Source organism: Sphaeramia orbicularis, chromosome 2, assembly GCF_902148855.1.
Source record: "Sphaeramia orbicularis chromosome 2, fSphaOr1.1, whole genome shotgun sequence".
Taxonomy (NCBI): Eukaryota; Metazoa; Chordata; class Actinopteri; order Kurtiformes; family Apogonidae; genus Sphaeramia; species Sphaeramia orbicularis.
In genome coordinates, this window is record NC_043958.1 from 197,323 (window position 1) to 220,273 (window position 22,951).

The following is a 22,951-nucleotide window of genomic DNA, read 5'->3' on the forward strand; positions in this document are numbered from 1 at the left end:
TAGTTTATTGAAAGTCATGAGAATTTAAATCTTCAAATCATATTTTACTGCATTTCTAACGCTCTTGTTGTCTATATATATGTGTGTGTGTGTGTGTGTGTGTGTGTATAAAAAATAAAAACTATACTACTGGTCAAAAGTTTTAGAATGCCCCAATGTTTCCAGTTTTGTCTGTAAATTCCAGCAGTTCCAGTCCAGTGAATAGCTGTAAATGGTCCAAAGATCAGAGTGAACTGCCAGAAGTAAAAAAAAAAGAAAAAAAAAAAAGGTAAGGTTAAACAAACTGAAAAATGATGTACATTCAGAATTCTACAAAAAGATGAACAAGAAATGGGTTCAAACTGAAAGCAGTTCTGCAGCAGTGGAGGCTGATCAAGTCTGGAAAGTTGGTGGTTCAATTCCTGCAGGTGTCCCAACGTTTGTGAATTCCTTCCACCCCCTGTGTCTGCAGAACAGGAGTGTGGAACACACTGTGGTACCAGACCCATGGAGCAGGACTGGAACAGGACTGGACTGAAGAAAGGAGTGTGGTACTGTAAAAATGGAAAAGAGGAAAAGAATGAACCAGAGAAGAGAGACAGAGCATCAGAAGAGGGAAAAATGGAGGTGTGTCCTCCAGAGAAATGTCCAAGAAAGTCCAGGTGTCAGGAAGTCCAGTTTCCTTCAACATCCAAAGGCACTGAAACTGGACTGGAAATGCAGACAGAAGAGGTCTGGAAGAAGCACAGACACAACAGAAGAAGAAGAAGAGTTTAGGACAGAAAACAGCTGGAGTGAGAGGAGACTGACAGGACAACAGCTGAAAGAAGAGAGAAGAGAGAGGAGGAGGAAGAGAGGAGGTCATAGAGGAGGAGGAGAGGAGACTGACAGGACAACAGCTGAAAGAAGAGAGAAGAGAGAGGAGGAGGAAGAGAGGAGGTCATTAGAGGAGGAGGAGAGGAGACTGACAGGACAACAGCTGAAAGAAGAGAGAAGAGAGAGGAGGAGGAAGAGAGGAGGTCATAGAGCTAGGAGGAGAGGAGACTGACAGGACAACAGCTGAAAGAAGAGAGAAGAGAGAGGAGGAGGAAGAGAGGAGGTCATAGAGGAGGAGGAGAGGAGACTGACAGGACAACAGCTGAAAGAGAGAGAGAGAGAGAGTAGGAGAAGAGAGGAGGTCATAGAGGAGGAGGAGAGGAGACTGACAGGACAACAGCTGAAAGAGAGAGAAGAGAGAGGAGGAGGAAGAGAGGAGGTCATAGAGGAGGGAGGGAGAGAGACTGACAGGAACAACAGCTGAAAGAAGAGAGAGAGAGAGGAGGAGGAAGAGAGGATGTCCATAGAGGAGGAGGAGAGGAGACTGACAGGACAACAGCTGAAAGAAGAAGAAGAGAGAGGAGGAGAAGAGAGGAGGTCATAGAGGAGGAGGGAGGATACTGACAGGAAAACAGCGAGAGATAGAGATGAGAGGAGGAGGAAGAGTGGGGTCTAGAGAGATGACAGGAGACCGGACAACAGCTGAAGAAGAGAGAGAGAGAGGAGGACAGAGGAAGAGAGGAGGGGCATAGAGGGAGGAGGAGAGGAGACTGACATGGACATACAGCTGAGAGAAGAGAGAGGATGAGAGGAGGAAGGAAGAGAGGAGGTCATAGCAGGATGGAGGAGAGGAGACTGACAGGGCAACCAGCTGAAAGCAGAGAGCAGAGAGAGGAGTTAGGAAGAGAGGAGGTCATAGAGGAGGAGGAGAGGAGTACTGACAGGACAAACAGCTGAAAGAAGAGAGAAGAGAGAGGAGGAGGAAGAGAGGAGGTCATAGAGGAGGAGGAGAGGAGGACCATGACAGGACAACAGCTGCAAGAGAGAAAGAGAGGAGGAGAAGAGAGGTCATAGAGGAGGAGAGAGGACTGACAGGACAACAGCTGAAAGAAGAAGAGAGAGAGGAGGAGGAAGAGAGGTCATAGAGGAGAGGAGAGACTGCAGGACAACAGCTGAAAGAAGAAGAGAGAGGAGGAGGAAGAGAGGAGGTCATAGAGGAGGAGGAGAGAGACTGACAGGACAACAGCTGAAAGAAGAGAGAAGAGAGGAGGAAGAGAGGAGGTCATAGGAGGAGGAGAGGAAGGACTGACAGGACAACAGCTGAAAGGAGAGAAGAGAGAGGAGGGAAGAGAGGTCATAGAGAGGAGGAGAGGAGACTGACAGGACAAAGCTGAAAGAGATATAAGAGAGAGTAGGAGGAGAGAGGAGTAGAGGAGGAAGGAGACTGACAGACAACTGAAGAAGAAGAAGAGAGAGAGGAGGAAGAGGAGGTCATAGAGGAGGAGAGAGGAGACTGACAGGACAACAGCTGAAAGAAGAGAGAAGAGAGAGAGGAGAAGAGAGGAGTCATAGGGAGATGAGAGGAGACTGACAGGACACAGCTGAAAGAAGAGAGAAGAGAGTAGGAGGAAGAGAAGGTCTAGAGGAGAGGAGAGGAGACTGACAGGACAACAGCTGAAAGAAGAGAGAAGAGAGAGGAGGAAAGGGGAGGTCATAGAGGAGGAGGAGAGATACTGACAGGACCAGCTAAAAGAAGAGAAGAGAAGAGGAGGAGAGAGAGGTCATAGAGGAGGAGGAGAGGAACTGACAGGACAACCTGAAAAGAAGAAGAGAGAGGAGGAGAAGAGAGGAGGTCATGAGAGGAGGAGAGGAGACTGACAGGACAACAGCTGAAAGAAGAGAGAGAGAGATGAGGAAGAGAGGAGGTCATAGAGGAGGAGGAGAGGACTGACAGGACAACAGCTGAAAAGAGAGAAAGAGAGGAGGAGGAAGAGAGAGGTCATAGAGGAGGAGAGAAGACTGACAGGACACAGCTGAAAGAAGAGAGAGAGAGAAGGAAAGAGGAGGTCATAGAGGAGGAGGAGAGGAGACTGAAGACAACAGCTGAAAGAGAGAGAGAGATAGGAGGAGAAGAGAGAGGTCATAGAGAGAGGAGAGGAGACTGACAGGACAACAGCTAAAGAAGAGAGAAGAGAGAGGAGGAAGAGGAGGTCAAGAGGAGGAGAGAGGACTGACGGACAACAGCTGAAAGAAGAGAGAAGAGAGAGGAGGAAAGAGGAGGTCATAGAGAGAGGAGAGACTGACAGACAACAGCTGAAAGAAGAAGAGAGAGAGGAAGAGAGTCTCATAGAGGAGGAGGAGAGGAGACTGACAGGACAACAGCTGAAAGAAAGAGAAAGAGAGAGGAGGAGGAGGACGAGGAGGTGAAAGAGGAGGAGAGAGGATACTGACAGACAACAGCTGAAAGAAGAGAGAAGAGAGAGGAGGAGAAGAGAGTTCGATCATGAGGAGGAGAGAGGAGACTGACAGACACAGCTGAAAGAAGAGAGAAGAGAGAGGAGGAGGAAGAGGAGAGTTCATAGAGGAGAGGAAGAGGAGACTGACAGGTACACAGCTGAGAAGACTAGAAGATAGAGAGAGAGGAGGAGGAAGAGAGGAAGAGTTTACACTGAACAGACTGAACAGATGAGTTTACACTGAACAGAGTGAACAGATGAGTTCACACTGAACAGACTGAACAGGTGCAGGTCTGATGGGTCCAGTTGCAGCTAAAGCCGTCTGTGAGACTTCAGAATCAGAACCAGAGGCTGGACCATGAAACAGCACCAGTGGAACTACTGAAGACTGGAAGAGGAGGTTCTGGACTGATCAGACCTGTAACTGGAAGTCTGCTGTTCATCGGGTTCGGGTTCCCTCTGTGTCCTACCTGTCAGTGTATGGGTTTTTTTCCCCTCTTTTCTGTCTGCAGGTTCCCTCTGTGTCCTACCTGTCAGTGTATGGGTTTTTTTTCCCCTCTTTTCTGTCTGCAGGTTCCCTCTGTGTCCTACCTGTCAGTGTATGGGTTTTTTCCCCTCTTTCTGTCTGCAGGTTCCCTCTGTGCCACATTTGGCTTGTTTTCGTGCAGTTCATTCTCTGTCTGTGGTGTCGGAGCTGCTTAAGGATAACACACTTTTTCCTCTGAAGTGAATTCAGCTCCACTCATCTGTGCAGCTGTCTCTCCGGCTTTGTTATTTTCAAGGTGAATTCCTTTAATACGCTTTATTCTCTGCCGTCGCCGCGTTTCAGAAAATGTATTTATGCAAATGCAGCGACACGTTTTGTGACCTCTCGTTTTCAATCGTATAGAAAAATAGCGTATTTTTCTCATGTCCTTTTGCATCTGTTTATTCTAACGAACCTCAAAGGCTCGTTACGTTCAGTGGATCCTCTTCTTCTTTTTTTTTTCCTGAAACTCTTCCGTGTTCTTCATCGTCAGATAAGACGGTAAAAACAGTCGGTTTATCAGGTTTACAGTTGTAAACGGCAGATCTTTTCCTCCAGGGCCCACAGGCTGTCAAAGTCAGTGTAGTTTAAGTTCCACATTCAGCCCAATATGATCTGAAAAGTACAAGTAGATCATGAAGATGTTCACATCAGGGCTCTCAAGCTCATTTTCTTTAAGGTTCCACATTCAATTTGTATGGAAGTAAATCTGTCTCATCAGATTTTGAATTATAAAAGCTATTGAATTTCTAGCTCTGAATTTTTTTGCACTGAAATTAAAAATCTGATTGGACCCTTTGGCGGGCGGGCGGGACTGGACCCTTTGGTGGGTGGGATCAAACGTTTTGGTGGGTGGGATCGGACCCTTTGGCGAGTTTGACTGGACCCTTTTGCAGGTCCAATCGGACCCTTTTGTAGGTCCAATCGTAACCCTTGGCAGGTGCGATTGGACCCCTTTGCAGGTGCGACCGGACCCTTTGGCGGCCCGGTTTTGTCCCGCCGCCCGTCCGTTTGACAGCCCTGCTCTCGGGTCGACCTGCTATCATGCATTGGGGGCTGAATGTCGTGCTGCGGCGTCATCTGTCTGTGTGAGGTTGTCATGCAGGCGTCATGCGAGCGATGCCTGATCTGACCTTGATCCTCCGCCTGCGGCGTCTTAAGCTCGGCTGTGATTGAAGTCGGAGCCTGGAGGTGGATTTTAAGGGGCCGTGGATCCAGATCGTGAGCGCTGGAGTCAGATACGGCAGTGAGGGCGAGGTTAACTGAGGACTCTGCTACTTACACAACAGCAGCAGAAGGAGTCAGGCTGCTTTAGCTTTTTTTTTTTTTCTGCTGCAAACGGGTGATTTTGTGCAGAATCTGAATGCGTTGATGTGGTGTTACTCCTGGATCAGTGTGTGTGGATGGATGAGTCACTGACAGAATGGATTAGAAGAAGAGGTGATAGCAGTTGGAGGATTTATTTACACTAATAAGCTCAGGCATGCTGATTCAGGCTTTTTTAAGCTTTAAATCTCACATATTTAGGGATTGTAGATGCATTTGTATCTCACCGGCCGACAGACCATGAACTGCTGTGAAGGCCGTGTGTCCGCTGTCGTCTTCAAACATCCTCTCTGAAACTAAAGGTCGGATTAATTAGACATTTTATATGTAACTTCCTTTGGACAATGTCTATCAAGTTTTGACAAATTTAGCATTTTCAATTGTTGATGAATTTCTGAAATATTATAAGTGTTCCTTTGACATTTGACATTTCACCCATTATAAGTAAATGGGGGCAAAAAAGAATTTAAAAATTCATAAAAAGTTTGAACTTTGACTTAATTTTCCCAAAATGTAATGACATGTATTCTGTGTCTCTGGGACTCTGTACGTCAAATTTGGTCTGAATTCAACCAATAGTTTTGCTGCTACAGACATTTGAAATTTCATCCATTATAAGTAAATGGGGAAAAAAGAATGTACATTTCCTCACCCTCAGCTTCATAAAGTGATAACAGTTAGATTTGGAGTGGTGACAGGGTCCCTCAGATGGAATGATCTGTTCTATCTGCTCTATCTGTTCTATGTATTCTATCTCTATCTTTTCTATCTGTTCTGTGTTCTGTCTGTTCTATCTGTTCTATGTGGTCTATGTGTTGTATCTGTTCTATCTGTTCTGTGTTCTGTCTGTTCTATCTGTTCTATCTCTATCTGTTCTATGTGTTCCATCTCTATGTTCAGTCGTCTGCTGGAGTCTCATCACAGCTGAGGCTTTGTTGCCTGCGTGGCGTCGAGCTTATTTTCAGGGACGGCAGATCAAGGACGGCCCGTGTAGTGCTGTGTCAGTGCGTCAGATGGGGGCCAGCAGGGGCCACGCTGTGACGGGGGGGTGTGGGGGGGTGTCGGACCCCTGGGTGCTGCAGGAAGACAAGGTGACTTTGTCTGGGCTGGACAGTTCAACGTGACTGTGGCTCCGTCTCAGCAGGTGACTCAGTGGGTCAGGATTGGATGAGCTGATACTCATGGTCATGGCGTTTAGGAAGAAGCACATTTTAAGGTTTTTTTTTTATTATTTTATTTTTTTAAAATAAGCACGTGATGCTGTGATGGTTGGAGGGAGTTTATTTTGGTACGGTGTGGTGGATGAACAGCATCAACCATGAGAGAATGTCCTTATCAGCGTATCCCATGGCTCATCAAGGATTTTATTTATTTAACCCTTTAACCTCTGAGCCCTGATTCCAGGTATAGGTGAACTTATTAAAAAGCAATAAAATTTACTAAATTAAGCCTAAAAACAACAAAAATGAAGCAAACGCAGAAGAAAATTAACAACAAAAATGAAGCAAATGCTAAAGAAAAGTGAAGAAAATTTACAAAATAAACAACAAAAATGAAGCAAATGCTGAAGAAAATTAACAAAATAAACACTAAAAACAGCAAAAATGAAGCAAATGATGAAGAAAATTAACTAAATACACACCAAAAAGGAAAGAATTAAAGCAAATAATGAAGGAAATTGAACAAAAATCAAGGAAATGATAAAGAAAATTAACTAAACAAACAATATCCGGTCCATATTTTGATGGTTTATAACATGTAAATGTTTACAGATATTAGTATATCGCATCAATTTATTGCAAGGAACTATTTTCATCTTTAAAAATCGTATAAAAGATTTTTTTTTAGCTTAATAAGTCATAACGTCAGACACTAGTCTCTTTTCCATTGACTCAAATTGCACGACTATAACTTGCGCATAAAAATTTATCTAATGGAAAAACGACAATTTTGCCACACCAGGAAACCCAATCATTGTAGAATTTAGTACGAGATAGATCGGTAATATATAATAATGATGAACATATCTGTAAGTAAACACCATATTTACATTTGTCGACATGTTTATGGAATGACTTCTCGTGTCATGTCGCGATAATAAATAAACAAATCATCGCATTTGTGATTTAATGGAAAAAACGACATTACACACTTCTGTTTTTTCGACACTTAGTAAAAATCGGTAAAGTTTTGCGCAGATGTTCAATGGAAATGCGACTAGTGAGTAAAAAAATGCACATTGACACATTTTATTGTTTAATATTTGACCAAGGACTAAAAATAATAACGTATATGAACCAATGTTTGTGTATTCGACTTCATTCTCATAAAATTACAGGTTTTACCTCGATATTTTACATTTTTATTTTCTAATGTGGCCTTGATACGCTGTCGTAGCTTATGTTAAAACTTTTTTGTTTTTTTTTTGACATGACAAACAGAATCATTGCATTTGTGATTTAATGGAAAAACCGACATTACACACCCGTTTTTTCAACATTCAGTAAATATCGGTAAAGTTTTGCGCAGATGTCCAATGGAAACGCGACTAGTGTGATGATTTTAACGGATGGGTCAGAATTTTAAAAAATCAGGCAGTATGATCTTTTTCCTGTTTTTGAATTACGACGTTATTCTCACAATATTATGGCTTTATTCTTGGAATACAACGACATTGTTCTCATAATATTACAACTTCATTCTTGTAAAATCACAACTCTTTTTGTATTCTACTTCATTCTCATAAAATTATGGGTTTTATCTCGATATTTTACGTTTTTATATCCACATTTTATCTAACGGTTCTAGCAGCGGACTGGGAGAACAGCTGATAGGAGCCTGTATGGTGCGTTCACTGTCCTTCAGACTAGATTTGGGAACTCAAAGCCTGTGAGGGACATGTTGTAATGTGAAGGTGGCAGGTATGGGACCCCTGTGGGACCCCTGTGGGACCCCTGTGGGACCCCCGGCACTTGTATTTCATCTGCGTGTCAATAAAACATGGCAGTGGGAGTGGCTGAGTAAATGGCGTCCAGTTGACGTGCGAAGTGTGCGTTTGCGTGTGGGAGCAGCGGGTCAGCGAAGGCCTCTTCCATCCAGACAGACATTTTCTGATACAGTAAGAGACAGGCCATCGAACGGCCGGGGTAATTCAAGCACGCTCTGGGGACTCATTCAGACCAGAGGATGCACTGAGAAGAGCCGAAGAAAAAAAACCACGGAGGGATGACAGCTTCAAAGACCAGCTCCACTACCATACCTTTGTTTAAAAGGATACCCCACAAGGAAAATAAAACAAAATACACACATTTAAGATTTGGACGTCTGCAAACATGAAGTGAATTAGAATAAAATACAGACTGTTACAGGAACAATGAAGACCAGTTTAACAGCAAAAACACTTACAGCTGCGGCTGACGCTCGTTAGCATTTTTTCGTCAGATCCGCTGTGTAATCACAGACAGTTCAACAGACGCAGGAGACTGAAAACTACCACTGGGGTTTGACTCATGGGATGGAAAACAGGTGACAGACGTCATACAAAGTCCAAAGAGACTGTAAAAACATCCCACAAAATTATACTCAAAATATATACAGAAAAGTACTGACAATATACAAAAAAAACTACAAGAAATACTAAAGTATACAAAAGTCAACTATACAACACTTAAAAGAAGTATATACAAATAATATAGGATATATACAAGTAATATAGGATATATACAGGGTGGGGAAGCAAAATGTACACTGAACATTTAGTTGTTTTTTCTCAGCAGACACTACGTCAGTTGTTTTGAACCCAAACATATACTGATGTCATAATCATACCTAACACTATTATCCATACCTTTTCACAAACTTTTGCCCATATGAGTAATCAGGAAAGCAAACGTCAAAGAGTGTGTGATTTGCTGAATGCACTCGTCACACCAAAGGAGATTTCAAAAATAGTTGGAGTGTCCATAAAGACTGTTTATAATGGAAAGAAGAGAATGACTATGAGCAAAACTATTACCAGAAAGTCTGGAAGATACTATTAAAGAAGAATGGGAGAAGCTGTCACCCCAATATTTGAGGAACACTTGCACAAGTTTCAGGAAGCGTGTGAAGGCAGTTATTGAGAAGGAAGGAGGACACATAGAATAAAAACATTTTCTATTATGGACATTTTCTTGTGGCGAATAAATTCTCATGACTTTCAATAAACTAATTGGTCATACACTGTCTTTCAATCCCTGCCTCAAAATATTGTACATTTTGCTTCCCCACCCTGTACAAGTAATATAGGATATATACAGGTAATAATACAGTCATTATAGAATACATATATATATATATATATATATATATAGAAACACACAGGGTGGGGAAGCAAAATGTACAATATTTTGAGGCAGGGATTGAAAGACAGTGTATGACCAATTAGTTTATTGAAAGTCATGAGAATTTAAATCTTCAAATCATATTTTACTGCATTTCTAACGCTCTTGTTGTCTACCTCAAGTTCAATTGCCATTTTTCTCATGGATTTGGTTGGATCCTTTAGGATTTTGGATTTGAGAGCTTTAATAAAAGCTTTAGTACGTTTTTTGTTGCTTCCTCCACTTCCAGACTTTCTGGTAATAGTTTTGCTCATAGTCATTCTCTTCTTTCCATTATAAACAGTCTCTATGGACACTCCAACTATTTCTGAAATCTCCTTTGGTGTGACGAGTGCATTCAGCAAATCACACACTCTTTGACGTTTGCTTTCCTGATTACTCATATGGGCAAAAGTTTGTGAAAAGGTATGGATAATAGTGTTAGGTATGATTATGACATCAGTATATGTTTGGGTTCAAAACAACTGACGTAGTGTCTGCTGAGAAAAAACAACTAAATGTTCAGTGTACATTTTGCTTCCTCACCCTGTATGTATGTGTGTGTGTGTGTGTGTGTATATATATATATATATATATATATATATATATACACGCGCACACACACACGCACGCACGCACACACACACACACACACACATAATATAGGATATATACAAGTAATATAGGATTTCTACAGGTAATAATACAGGTATTATAGAACATATACAAGGATATATACAGGTACACATAACCACATATATTATAAATTAAAATAAATAAGTTATGCAAAGAAATTTAAAATCTCAGCAAATGTTTTTCCTGGTTAAATAAAGGTTTAATAATAATAATAATAATAGTAATAATACTAATAAAGACAACAGTGCCTTTAATTGTGCGCTGTGTGGGAGGGGGTTTCATTTGTTCAGGGTGGGAGCTCAAGGGTATTGAATTGCTGAGTTGTGATTTCCAGCTCCTCTGTCTTGTCCTTGTCAGGCTCAGATATCCCCAACCCCCCACTCCTTCTACCCCTGTTTAAAAAATATGCAAATGTATGAAAGTAGGCTGCAGACACCCCCAGTATCCACTGCATCCATCTGGGCTGGATGGAAGGAAGGATGGATGGAAGGAAGGATGGAGGGATGGATGGAAGGATGGAAGGATGGAGGGATGGATGGAAGGATGGAGGGATGGAGGGATGGATGGAAGGATGGAGGGGGGTCTGGAACTGGAAGACGCCTCATGTTGGATCTGGTTTTACACTTCTGTTGAGTTTTCTCTCATGATGGTCGTTCCACCGATGACCTGATGAGGAGGTGCAGCAGTGGTGTTTGAGGAGGTGCAGCTGGGGTGTTTGAGGAGGTGCAGCGGTGGTGTTTGAGGAGGTGCAGCGGTGGTGTTTGAGGAGGAGGAGCAGCAGTGGTGTTTGAGGAGGTGCAGCAGTGGTGTTTGAGGAAGTGCAGCAGTGGTGTTTGAGGAGGTGCAGCGGTGGTGTTTGAGGAGGTGCAGCGGTGGTGTTTGAGGAGGAGGAGCAGCAGTGGTGTTTGAGGAGGTGCAGCAGTGGTGTTTGAGGAAGTGCAGCAGTGGTGTTTGAGGAGGTGCAGCGGTGGTGTTTGAGGAGGTGCAGCGGTGGTGTTTGAGGAGGAGGAGCGGTGGTGTTTGAGGAAGTGCAGCGGTGGTGTTTGAGGAGGTGCAGCGGTGGTGTTTGAGGAGGAGCAGCGGTGGTGTTTGAGGAGGAGGAGCAGCGGTGGTGTTTGAGGAGGAGCAGCAGTGGTGTTTGAAGAGGTGCAGCGGTGGTGTTTGAGGAGGAGGAGCGGTGGTGTTTGAGGAGGAGCAGCAGTGGTGTTTGAGGAGGAGGAGCAGCGGTGGTGTTTGAGGAGGAGCAGCAGTGGTGTTTGAAGAGGTGCAGCGGTGGTGTTTGAGGAGGAGGAGCGGTGGTGTTTGAGGAGGAGGAGCGGTGGTGTTTGAGGAGGAGCAGCGGTGGTGTTTGAGGAGGTGCAGGAGTGGTGTTTGAGGAGGTGCAGCAGTGGTGTTTGAGGAGGTGCAGGAGTGGTGTTTGAGGAGGTGCAGCGGTGGTGTTTGAGGAGGTGCAGCGGTGGTGTTTGAGGAGGAGCAGCGGTGGTGTTTGAGGAGGTGCAGCAGTGGTGTTTGAGGAGGTGCAGGAGTGGTGTTTGAGGAGGTGCAGCGGTGGTGTTTTAGGAGGTGCAGGAGTGGTGTTTGAGGAGGTGCAGCGGTGGTGTTTGAGGAGGTGCAGGAGTGGTGTTTGAGGAGGTGCAGCGGTGGTGTTTGAGGAGGTGCAGCGGTGGTGTTTGAGGAGGTGCAGCGGTGGTGTTTGAGGAGGAGGAGCAGCGGTGGTGTTTGAGGAGGAGCAGCGGTGGTGTTTGAAGAGGTGCAGCGGTGGTGTTTGAGGAGGAGCAGCAGTGGTGTTTGAGGAGGAGCAGCAGTGGTGTTTGAGGAGGAGGAGCAGCGGTGGTGTTTGAGGAGGAGCAGCAGTGGTGTTTGAAGAGGTGCAGCGGTGGTGTTTGGGGAGGAGGAGCGGTGGTGTTTTGAGGAGGAGCAGCGGTGGTGTTTGAGGAGGTGCAGGAGTGGTGTTTGAGGAGGTGCAGCAGTGGTGTTTGAGGAGGTGCAGGAGTGGTGTTTGAGGAGGTGCAGGAGTGGTGTTTGAGGAGGTGCAGGCGGTGGTGTTTGAGGAGGTGCAGGAGTGGTGTTGAGGAGGTGCAGGAGTGGTGTTTGAGGAGGTGCAGCGGTGGTGTTTGAGGAGGTGCAGGAGTGGTGTTGAGGAGGTGCAGGAGTGGTGTTTGAGGAGGTGCAGCGGTGGTGTTTGAGGAGGTGCAGGAGTGGTGTTTGAGGAGGTGCAGGAGTGGTGTTTGAGGAGGTGCAGCGGTGGTGTTTGAGGAGGTGCAGCAGTGGTGTTTGAGGAGGTGCAGCAGTGGTGTCTGTAAAGGGTGAAATCTGTGTCTGTTGGTGGAGGACAGTTAAGGTCAGTGAGGATGTGAGGATGCGTTTGAGTGCAGTCGTAAATGCAACCACTTCCAGTTCTGTGCAGTCACAGCCCCATCTGGACTTTTTTTGCTTCCAATCCCTTTTTTTTTTTTTTTTTTTTTTCAGGATTAGTTTTTCCGATACCGATCAGATACCAACTTTTAATAATGAAGTTATGATTTAAATTTGGAGTCATTATTTATAGCTTATTATACTGTTATTTTACTGTAATTGGTTTGAATGTGGAACCTGAACCAAAACTAACAAAAAAATAATAAAACCTGTGCTAAAAACTAATTTAAGCTAAACATTTAGAAAAAAAAAAATTAAACTAAAACTAAGCATTTAGAAAAAAAAACAAAAACTAATAAAAAACTGTCAACCCTGCTCTAAAACTACTTAAAACTAACTGAATTAGAGAAAAAAACAGTCCAAACTAAACTGTATATATTCTGAGACACTGATTTGAGTCCATGCAGTTATTTCCATCCCATAATCCTGTCTGCTTTTAACCCATACAGACCCAGGGCTACTTCTGTCATAGTGCCATATGTTTTGAACCTTTCTGAAGCCATTTATAACCATTTATTTTCATATTACCTTCAGTGTTTTTGCAGTTTTTCAGTGTAAATCCTGTATTTTCCTGTATTTAATTCCCTGACCACGCAGATGTCGATTAAAGTAGAGAAAACGTCAAGATCTGCTTTTACGTCAAATATTTGAGTCTAGTTTTAATTTATGACCATTTTCATGTATAATATAGCAGTGTGTATAGTGTTGTTTGTAGTGTTTCATATAGTGTTGTGCGTAGTGTAGTGTTGTGTGTGGTGTTGTGTGTAGTGTAGTGTTGTGTGTATAGTGTTGTGTGTAGTGTTGTGCATAGTGTAGTGTTGTGCGTAGTGTAGTGCGTAGTGTTGTATGTTGTGTTGTGTTGTGTTGTGTGTAGTGTTGTGCGTAGTGTAGTGCGTAGTGTTGTATGTAGTGTTGTGTGTTGTGTTGTGTGTAGTGTTGTGCATAGTGTAGTGTTGTGCGTAGTGTAGTGCGTAGTGTTGTATGTAGTGTTGTGTTGTGTGTAGTGTTGTGCAGTGTTGTGCGTAGTGTAGTGTTGTGCGTAGTGTTGTGTGTAGTGTTGTGTTGTGCGTCCTTGGCTCCTGCTGCTGTTTTTCTTCTGTCCAAACTCTGCGTTTGATTAAATTCTGTGGCTGGAGTTAATCGCAGCTCCGGCTCCGTCAGTGTTCTTTGGTTTTGTGTTTAACTCTGATTACAGTGTTGAAGTGCGGCTCTGTTAGTGTTCAGTGTACTTTGTTTTTTTCAGTTTAACTCTGATTACAGTGTGGCTGAAGTGGGGCTCTGTTAGTGTTCAGTGTTCTTTGTTTGTTTTTTTGGTTTAACTCTGATTACAGTGTTGTTGAAGTGCCTCTCTGTTAGTGTTCAGTGTTCTTTGGTTTTTTTGGATTAACTCTGATTACAGTGTTGTTGAAGTGCGGCTCTGTTAGTGTTCAGTGTTCTTTGGTTTTTTGAGTTTAACTCTGATTACGGTGTTGAAGTGCGGCTCTGTTAGTGTTCAGTGTTCTTTGGTTTTTTGAGTTTAACTCTGATTACGGTGTTGAAGTGCGGCTCTGTTAGTGTTCAGTGTTCTTTGGTTTTTTGAGTTTAACTCTGATTACGGTGTTGAAGTGCGGCTCTGTTAGTGTTCAGTGTTCTTTGGTTTTTTGAGTTTAACTCTGATTACGGTGTTGAAGTGCGGCTCTGTTAGTGTTCAGTGTTCTTTGGTTTTTTGGGTTTAACTCTGATTACAGTGTCATCTGTTAGTGTTGGATGAAGGGGCGGTCCTTATCCAGATGGTCATGTGATCATCTGTGCAGTCCAGTCCATGCAGTTTATATGAAGAAGGTACTTTTACTGCAGGAGGAATGGAAAGGAACTGAGTAACTGAGTAACTTTACTCTGGTGGTATTTACTGGAATCTACTGCAGGGAAATCTGAAGGAAAACAATGGTAGAACAAATGTAGAGGAATACAATGGATGGATGAGAGGATGAAAGGATGGATGGACGGGTGGGTGGATGGATGCTGCAGTTTCCTCAGGTCATTCTGCTCATTCATATTTATATTTATATTTCTGTTTGTGTTTATATTTATTTTTATGTTTACTGTGGATGATTTAAATGTCATATCTGTGCAGTTTTGGACTGTAGTTGGATGTAGATGTCATGTAGATATCACATACATGTAGATATCACATACATGTAGATATCACATACATGTAGATATCACATACATGTAGATATCACATACATGTAGATGTCACATACATGTAGATATCACATACATGTAGACATCACATACATGTAGATGTCACATACATGAAGATGTCACATACATGTAGATATCACATACCTGTAGATATCACATACATGTAGATGTCACATACATGTAGATATCACATACCTGTAGATATCACATACATGTAGATGTCACATACATGTAGATATCACATACATGTAGATATCACATACATGTAGACATCACATACATGTAGATATCACATACATGTAGACATCACATACATGTAGATGTCACATACATGAAGATGTCACATACATGTAGATGTCACATACATGTAGATGTCACATACATGTAGATGTCACATACATGTAGATATCACATACATGTAGACATCACATACATGTAGATATCACATACATGTAGACATCACATACATGTAGACGTCACATACATGTAGATGTCACATACATGTAGATATCACATACATGTAGATATCACATACATGTAGACATCACATACATGTAGATGTCATGTAGATATCACATACATGTAGATGTCACATACATGTAGATGTCACATACATGTAGATATCACATACCTGTAGATGTCACATACATGTAGATGTCACATACATGTAGATATCACATACATGTAGACATCACATACATGTAGATATCACATACATGTAGATATCACATACATGTAGATGTCACATACATGTAGATATCACATACATGTAGACATCACATACATGTAGATATCACATACATGTAGATGTCACATACATGTAGATATCACATACATGTAGATGTCACATACATGTAGATATCACATACATGTAGACATCACATACATGTAGATGTCACATACATGAAGATGTCACATACATGTAGATGTCACATACATGTAGATATCACATACCTGTAGATGTCACATACATGTAGATATCACATACATGTAGATATCACATACATGTAGACATCACATACATGTAGATGTCATGTAGATATCACATACATGGAGATGTCACATACATGTAGATGTCACATACATGTAGATATCACATACCTGTAGATGTCACATACATGTAGATGTCACATACATGTAGATATCACATACATGTAGACATCACATACATGTAGATATCACATACATGTAGACGTCACATACATGTAGACATCACATACATGTAGATGTCATGTAGATATCACATACATGTAGATATCACATACATGTAGATGTCACATACATGTAGATGTCCCATACATGTAGATGTCACATACATGTAGATTTCACATACATGTAGACATCACATACATGTAGATATCACATACATGTAGACATCACATACATGTAGATGTCATGTAGATATCACATACATGTAGATGTCACATACATGTAGATGTCACATACATGTAGATGTCACATACATGTAGATATCACATACATGTAGATATCACATACATGTAGATGTCACATACATGTAGATGTCACATACATGTAGATATCACATACATGTAGATGTCACATACATGTAGATATCACATACATGTAGATGTCACATACATGTAGATATCACATACATGTAGATGTCACATACATGTAGATGTCACATACATGTAGATATCACATACATGTAGATATCACATACATGTAGATGTCACATACATGTAGATATCACATACATGTAGATGTCACATACATGTAGATATCACATACATGTAGATGTCACATACATGTAGATATCACATACATGTAGATGTCACATACATGTAGATGTCACATACATGTAGATATCACATACATGTAGATATCACATACATGTAGATGTCACATACATGTAGACGTCACATACATGTAGATATCACATACATGTAGATGTCACATACATGTAGACATCACATACATGTAGACATCACATACATGTAGATATCACATACATGTAGATGTCACATACATGTAGACATCACATACATGTAGATGTCACATACATGTAGATGTCACATACATGTAGACGTCACATACATGTAGATGTCACATACATGTAGACGTCACATACATGTAGATATCACATACATGTAGATATCACATACAGGTAGATGTCACATACATGTAGACGTCACATACATGTAGATGTCACATACATGTAGATATCACATACAGGTAGATGTCACATACATGTAGACGTCACATACATGTAGATATCACATACAGGTAGATGTCACATACATGTAGACGTCACATACATGTAGACGTCACATACATGTAGATGTCACATACATGTAGATATCACATACATGTCGATGTCATGTAGATATCCTGCTGTTCACTGATTGGTGGTTACAGCTGTTTTCTCATTTTTCATAGAAATCACAGGATGAGTGTTTTTTTTACATGGTCTGTTCTCAGTCATTCTAACACGTTTCAAATACAACACACAGATTATAATGTTCTACACTAAAAAAAAAAAAAAAATCTGTAATTTAACAGAATTTTCACTGTTTGACAGATTTTTCCTGTATTTTTCAGATACAGGAAAATATCAATGAAATGACAAAAACAGACTGATTTTACATGTCAAATGGAAAATAATACAAAAAAACTAACTGTGAATAACCATAAAATGCCTATTTTTTAATAGAATTTTTTTTATTTTTTCAAAGAAAAATACAGTTAAAATACATTTACAAATGCATCGTAATTTCACAAATATTTCTTTTCTATTCATGGGATTAAACTGTTAATTTAAAGTTTAATACTGTAAAAAAAATAAAAAATTAAACGAGATAAAATTACTGACAATTAACGGTAACAGAAGTATTAGTTCTGTCAGTTGAATCAGACTTGTTTGTTAATTGACAAATATCTTGTGTAATTACAGGAGGTTTCACAACAAAACTGTTGAATAAATGTATTTTTGTGAATGTATAACATGTATAAGCACTGATAAACTGAAAATTATTTATATATATATATTTATAGGGAATTGGATTGTTTTAATACATGTAAATATTCTTTAGTAAACTTTAAAAAGTCAAAAAAAAAAAAAGAAGCAAAATCTCATGTAAAGTTAGGGCAAAAAACTGTATTTTAATTATGGAAAATTACTATATTTTTATGAAATGGTTATTTTCCGTTATTTTACAGTATTTTTCAGCTGTCGGAATATTATTATTATTTTTTTTTTTCCTTTTTTTTTACAGTGTATCATTTATAAACTGGTCATTCTTCATATTTAATGGTTCTGCTTTGGATACTTCTGCCTTTTTTTCCCCTATAAAATGTCTCGGTTTTATCCTAAATTGAGCTGAATTGTGTGATGACTCGTCGTTAGAGCCTTCTCGTTGTTACATTTTTGTAACGGATGAAATAAACGTGAAGATGCAAAAAAAAAAAAAAAATTAATAAGAGTGGGAGGAGAAGGAAGAGTGCAAGAAAATAAAAGGCAGTATCCCATTATGATGGTGCAGTGTTTGTTTGTAGTGCACTGGCTCCCCCTGCTGGTCAGTGTGTGCAGTGTTTGTTTGTAGTGCACTGGCTCCCCCTGCTGGTCAGTGTGTGCAGTGTTTGTTTGTAGTGCACTGGCTCCCCCTGCTGGTCAGTGTGTGCAGTGTTTGTTTGTAGTGCACTGGCTCTCCCTGCTGGTCAGTGTGTGCAGTGTTTGTTTGTAGTGCCCTGGCTCCCCCTGCTGGTCAGTGTGTGCAGTGTTTGTTTGTAGTGTCCTGGCTCCCCCTGCTGGTCAGTGTGTGCAGTGTTTGTTTGTAGTGCACTGGCTCCCCCTGCTGGTCAGGGTGTGCAGTGTTTGTTTGTAGTGCACTGGCTCCCCCTGCTGGTCAGTGTGTGCAGTGTTTGTTTGTAGTGCACTGGCTCCCCCTGCTGGTCAGTGTGTGCAGTGTTTGTTTGTAGTGCACTGGCTCCCCCTGCTGGTCAGTGTGTGTAACTGCAGCAACTGATATGTGTTTTAGTTCCACTGGTGACGAAGAGTTTAAAACCTGAAATACGAACACAACTCCAGTAAAACACCACTCTGGATGAAAAGTCCAGGATTACACAATAACTGGGATGGGACTGAAAACACAGTTTGTTTTTACACTTACATTTTTGTTCCAGTATCAGTTTATTTAACCCATAAAGACCCAGTGGTAGTTTTACGGCTGTTTTTTCTTTCTGCTTTTAACATTTCTTAAATGTTTTATCACCATTTATTACAATATTATCCTCTGTATTTTGCATTTTTCTCAGTGAAAATCCTGTATTTTTTTTTTTTTTTTAAATTTAATCCACTGATCATGTAAATGTTCATTAAAACACCAAAGTTGTTGCTTATCTTATTCTTTTTTAAATTTTATTTTAGTTTTTTTTTGCTTATTTTTTTACATTATTTATTATATTGTAGTTTTATTATTCAGTTTTGTTCATTTTATTCCATCATTGATCCAACTCCATGTTTTGTTTTTTGTTTTTTTGTTTGTTTTTTTTTTTTATTTTCTCCATGATATTTATTATTTTGGATGTTTTCTTTTTTGCTTTTGTTCATTTTGATGATTATTTTATTCTTTTTTATTCTATTTTAGGGTTTTATGGCCTTTTTTCACATTATCGGTTATATTGTAGTTTTTATTAATTATTTTTGTTCATTTTATTCACTGTCATTGATCCAACTCTGTGGGTTTTATTCATTTTATTGCTTATTTTCTCCATGTTATTTAATATTTTGTACATTTTCTTATTCACTTTTGTTCTTTTTTTTATATATGTATTGAACTCGCTTACTTTTTAAAATAGTTTTCTTCACTGTAGTTCAGTTTGTGGTTTATTATTTACTATATTATTTATTAATTTGTAGCCTTTTTTTTTTTTTTAGCTTTTGTTGATGTTATTTTACTTATTTTTCTTCAATTTCTTGCCTTTTTTAAAATTCGGTTCTTCAGTTTAGTTCAGTTTGTGACTTATTTTGTCAGTGTTACTTATTACATTGTTGATGTATTATTAATTTTTGTTCATTGTTTTCATGACTTTGACTGTTTTTGTTCATTTTGTTGCTGCTTTTATTCTTTTTTACTTTTAGTGATTTTTTTTCTTATTTTTTTATATTAATTATTATAATTTTTTTTTTATTCATTTTTGTTTATTTTACCCACTGTCATTGATTCAACTCCATGGATTTTATTCATTTTAGTGCTTATTCTCTTCATGTTATTTATTATTTTGCACATTTTCTTTTTCACTTTTGTTCATTATGTTGATTTTATTTACTTGTTTATTTTTAAAAATAGTTTTCTTCACTTTTGTTCAGTTTATGGTTTATTATATAGTACATTATTTATTGTTTTAAAGTTTTTTTTTTTAGTTTTTTTTTATTCATTTTTGTTCATTTTATCCACTGTCATTGATCCAACTCCATGGGTTTTACTGGTGAATCGATGTTTCAGTTTTTTATTCATTTTATTGCTTATTTTCTTCATGTTATTTGTTATTTTGTACATTTTCTTTTTTGCTAATGGTGGAACTTAGGAATATTTTCAGTTTGTACCATTTGATTTGAGTATTTTGAAGCGTAACACACTTCTTTCCTTTCTTTCAGATCTGGCTTTCGGTGTGACCAGCGCCTACAGACACCACTCAGGTTGGTTTGCTTTTCCTTTTCCTGTATCTACGAGTAGACATAGTATCCATGTCAACAACTGGTGTAAAATGCACTTCTTCATCTCTTCATGGTCATCAGATATGACCATATTTGGACGTTCAGAAGCTCCGTAGTTACCATGGAAACACCGTCATCTTCTACAGCATTGATTTCCCAGTAAAACCCATGGAGTTGGATCAGTGACAGTGGAGAAAATGAACAAAAATGAAGAAAAAAAACCTACAAAATAATACAAAATCTGAAAAAAAGGCAAAAAATCTACTAAACTAATGTAAAAAAAAAAAAAGAGTAAAACAAGCAAAAAATGAATAAAAACAGCCAATGTAAAGAATAAAATAAAAGTTAATTTAAATAAAATCAACAATGTAATAATTAGCGTTGACAAAATAAGCCACAAACTGAAGTAAATTGATGAGAAAAATGTAAGAAAAGACAAGAAAATGAACAAAAACAAGTAAAATAATAAATAAAATCTACAAAATGAACAAAAGCAATAAGAAAATGTGTAAAATACTAAATAAGATGGAGAAAATAAGCAATAAATTGAATAAAAAACTGAACTTTTGATTTATTTGTAAAACCCAGGGAGTTGGATCAATGACAGTGGAGAAAATGAACAAAAATGAAGAAAAAAAATCTTATACATACACATATATATATATATATATATATATATATATATATATATATATAGAGAGAGAGAGAGAGAGAGAGAGAGAGAGAGAGATAGATATAGATATATATGTATAAAAACTAACATTTGCTAGGGTAAAGTAAAAAAAAAAGAAAATAAAAGAAAATAAACAGTTTAAATAAAGAATCAAATGGACAAACATTTAAAAAAATCAAGTGTAATAATTAACATTAACAAAATAAGCCACAAACTGAGAAAAATGTAAGAAAATGAACAAAAACAAGTAAAATAATAAATAAAATCTACAAAATCAGCAAAAGCAAACAAGAAAATGTATATAAAAACCATAAATAACATGGAGAAAATAAACAATAAAATGAATAAAATGTTTAAACCCATTGGTCTGAAAAAGTCATTCTTTCTTCAGTTTTCTCTGTTTTTAATATCATAATTCTCAACTTTAATCTGACTCTTTATGAACATCTACACAATCAGGAAATTAAATAGAATAAAAATACCTGATTTTCACTGAAGAAACTCAAAATACGGAGGATATAATATTAGAATAAATGGTGATTAAAAAGTTATAGAGAAAACTTCATTTGCGAACGTCCATAAAAGTGTTTTTTTTTTTTATTTCCATGGTTTCTAAAGCTGCAGTGAAAACATTAATGGGTCTCTACTGAAGATTCATTTATCCTGTGGTTTGTGTTGAATTTATCAGTTGTTGTGATCTGTCTGAGGACCACCAGGGGGCAGTGTTGACTTTTTTAACTGTTCTATTAGTTCCTTTTATTTGGGTTTCCATTTCCCCCCAAAAGTCTGAAGCAAACCTGTCAGAACGAATAAAATAATAACAGAATAACACATAAATAATGACAAATACAAACTTTTATCTGTTTGAGTCAAAAAACCAAAATTACATTATCTACGCACTATCTGCAAATGCAGAAGAAAATTAACTACATAAACACCAAAAAGGACAAAAATGAAGCAAATAATGAAAGAAATTAACAAAATAAACACCGAAAATGACAAAAATGAAGAAAATTAACAAAATTAACACTAAAAATAACAAAAATGACTCAAATGATGAAAGAAATTGAAGACAATTAACAAAATAAACACTGAAAATGACAAAAAATAAAGCAAATGAAGAAAATTAACAAAATAAAAGCTAAAAAGGATACAAATGAAGCAAATAATAAAAGAAATTAACAAAATGAAGACTAAAAAGGACAAAAATCCAGCAAATGATAAAGAAAATTCAAGAAAATGAACTAAATGAACCATCTCTGGTCCATATTCTGCTGGTTTCTCACATGTAAACGGTTCCAGATATCAGTCTAGTTCCTATTGGTCACTGATAGAAGTCATATTGGACTGTGATTGGATGAGTTGAGTTCTACTCCAGTGAAAGTCCCGCCCACTCTTATTCTCGTTAGGTTGATCTCCTTCATCATATACAGACGGAACCTGAACCTGACAAACCTCACACATTAGAACAGACGCTGACGTACAGGGAGGGGAGGGGAGGGGAGGGGAGGGGAGGGGAGGGGAGGGGGGGACAATCCCAGCCCATTTATTTGACAGCCATTTACCACAGCGAGTCAATGTACCAACAGCTCTGCCTTCGTCATGGTAGACTGGGCTGCCCCCCCCCGCCCCCTTCCCCTCCTCCTCCTCCTCCTCCTCCTCCCCATCCCCCCCCCCCCCCCCCCCCATCCTCCTCCTCCTCCTCCTCCCCATCCCCCCCCCCCCCCATCCTCCTCCTCCTCCTCCATCCAAACTTGTGCAGACCCACACTGTGCGTTCTTGGCGTTGGGCTGACAGTGTGGACCCAGCAGAACCTCCAGGGGTAGTCTGAGGGGGGGCAGATCCAGCCGGTGTGAGTCCATCCAGGGTAGTTTGAGGGGGGGTCAGATCCATCCAGGGTAG

The 22,951-nt window shown here is 39.5% G+C and overlaps 1 protein-coding gene across 1 annotated transcript in view; it reads left to right on the forward strand.

Moving 5' to 3' along the window:
* The window catches only part of LOC115436460 (double-stranded RNA-specific editase 1-like), an 80,750-nt gene that overhangs the window by 24,683 nt on the left and 33,116 nt on the right, over positions 1–22,951 (forward strand). The window contains exon 3 of the mRNA XM_030159357.1: positions 20,317–20,358. The gene's annotated coding sequence lies outside the window, so the exon portion shown is untranslated. The remainder of the gene's footprint in view (positions 1–20,316; positions 20,359–22,951) is intronic.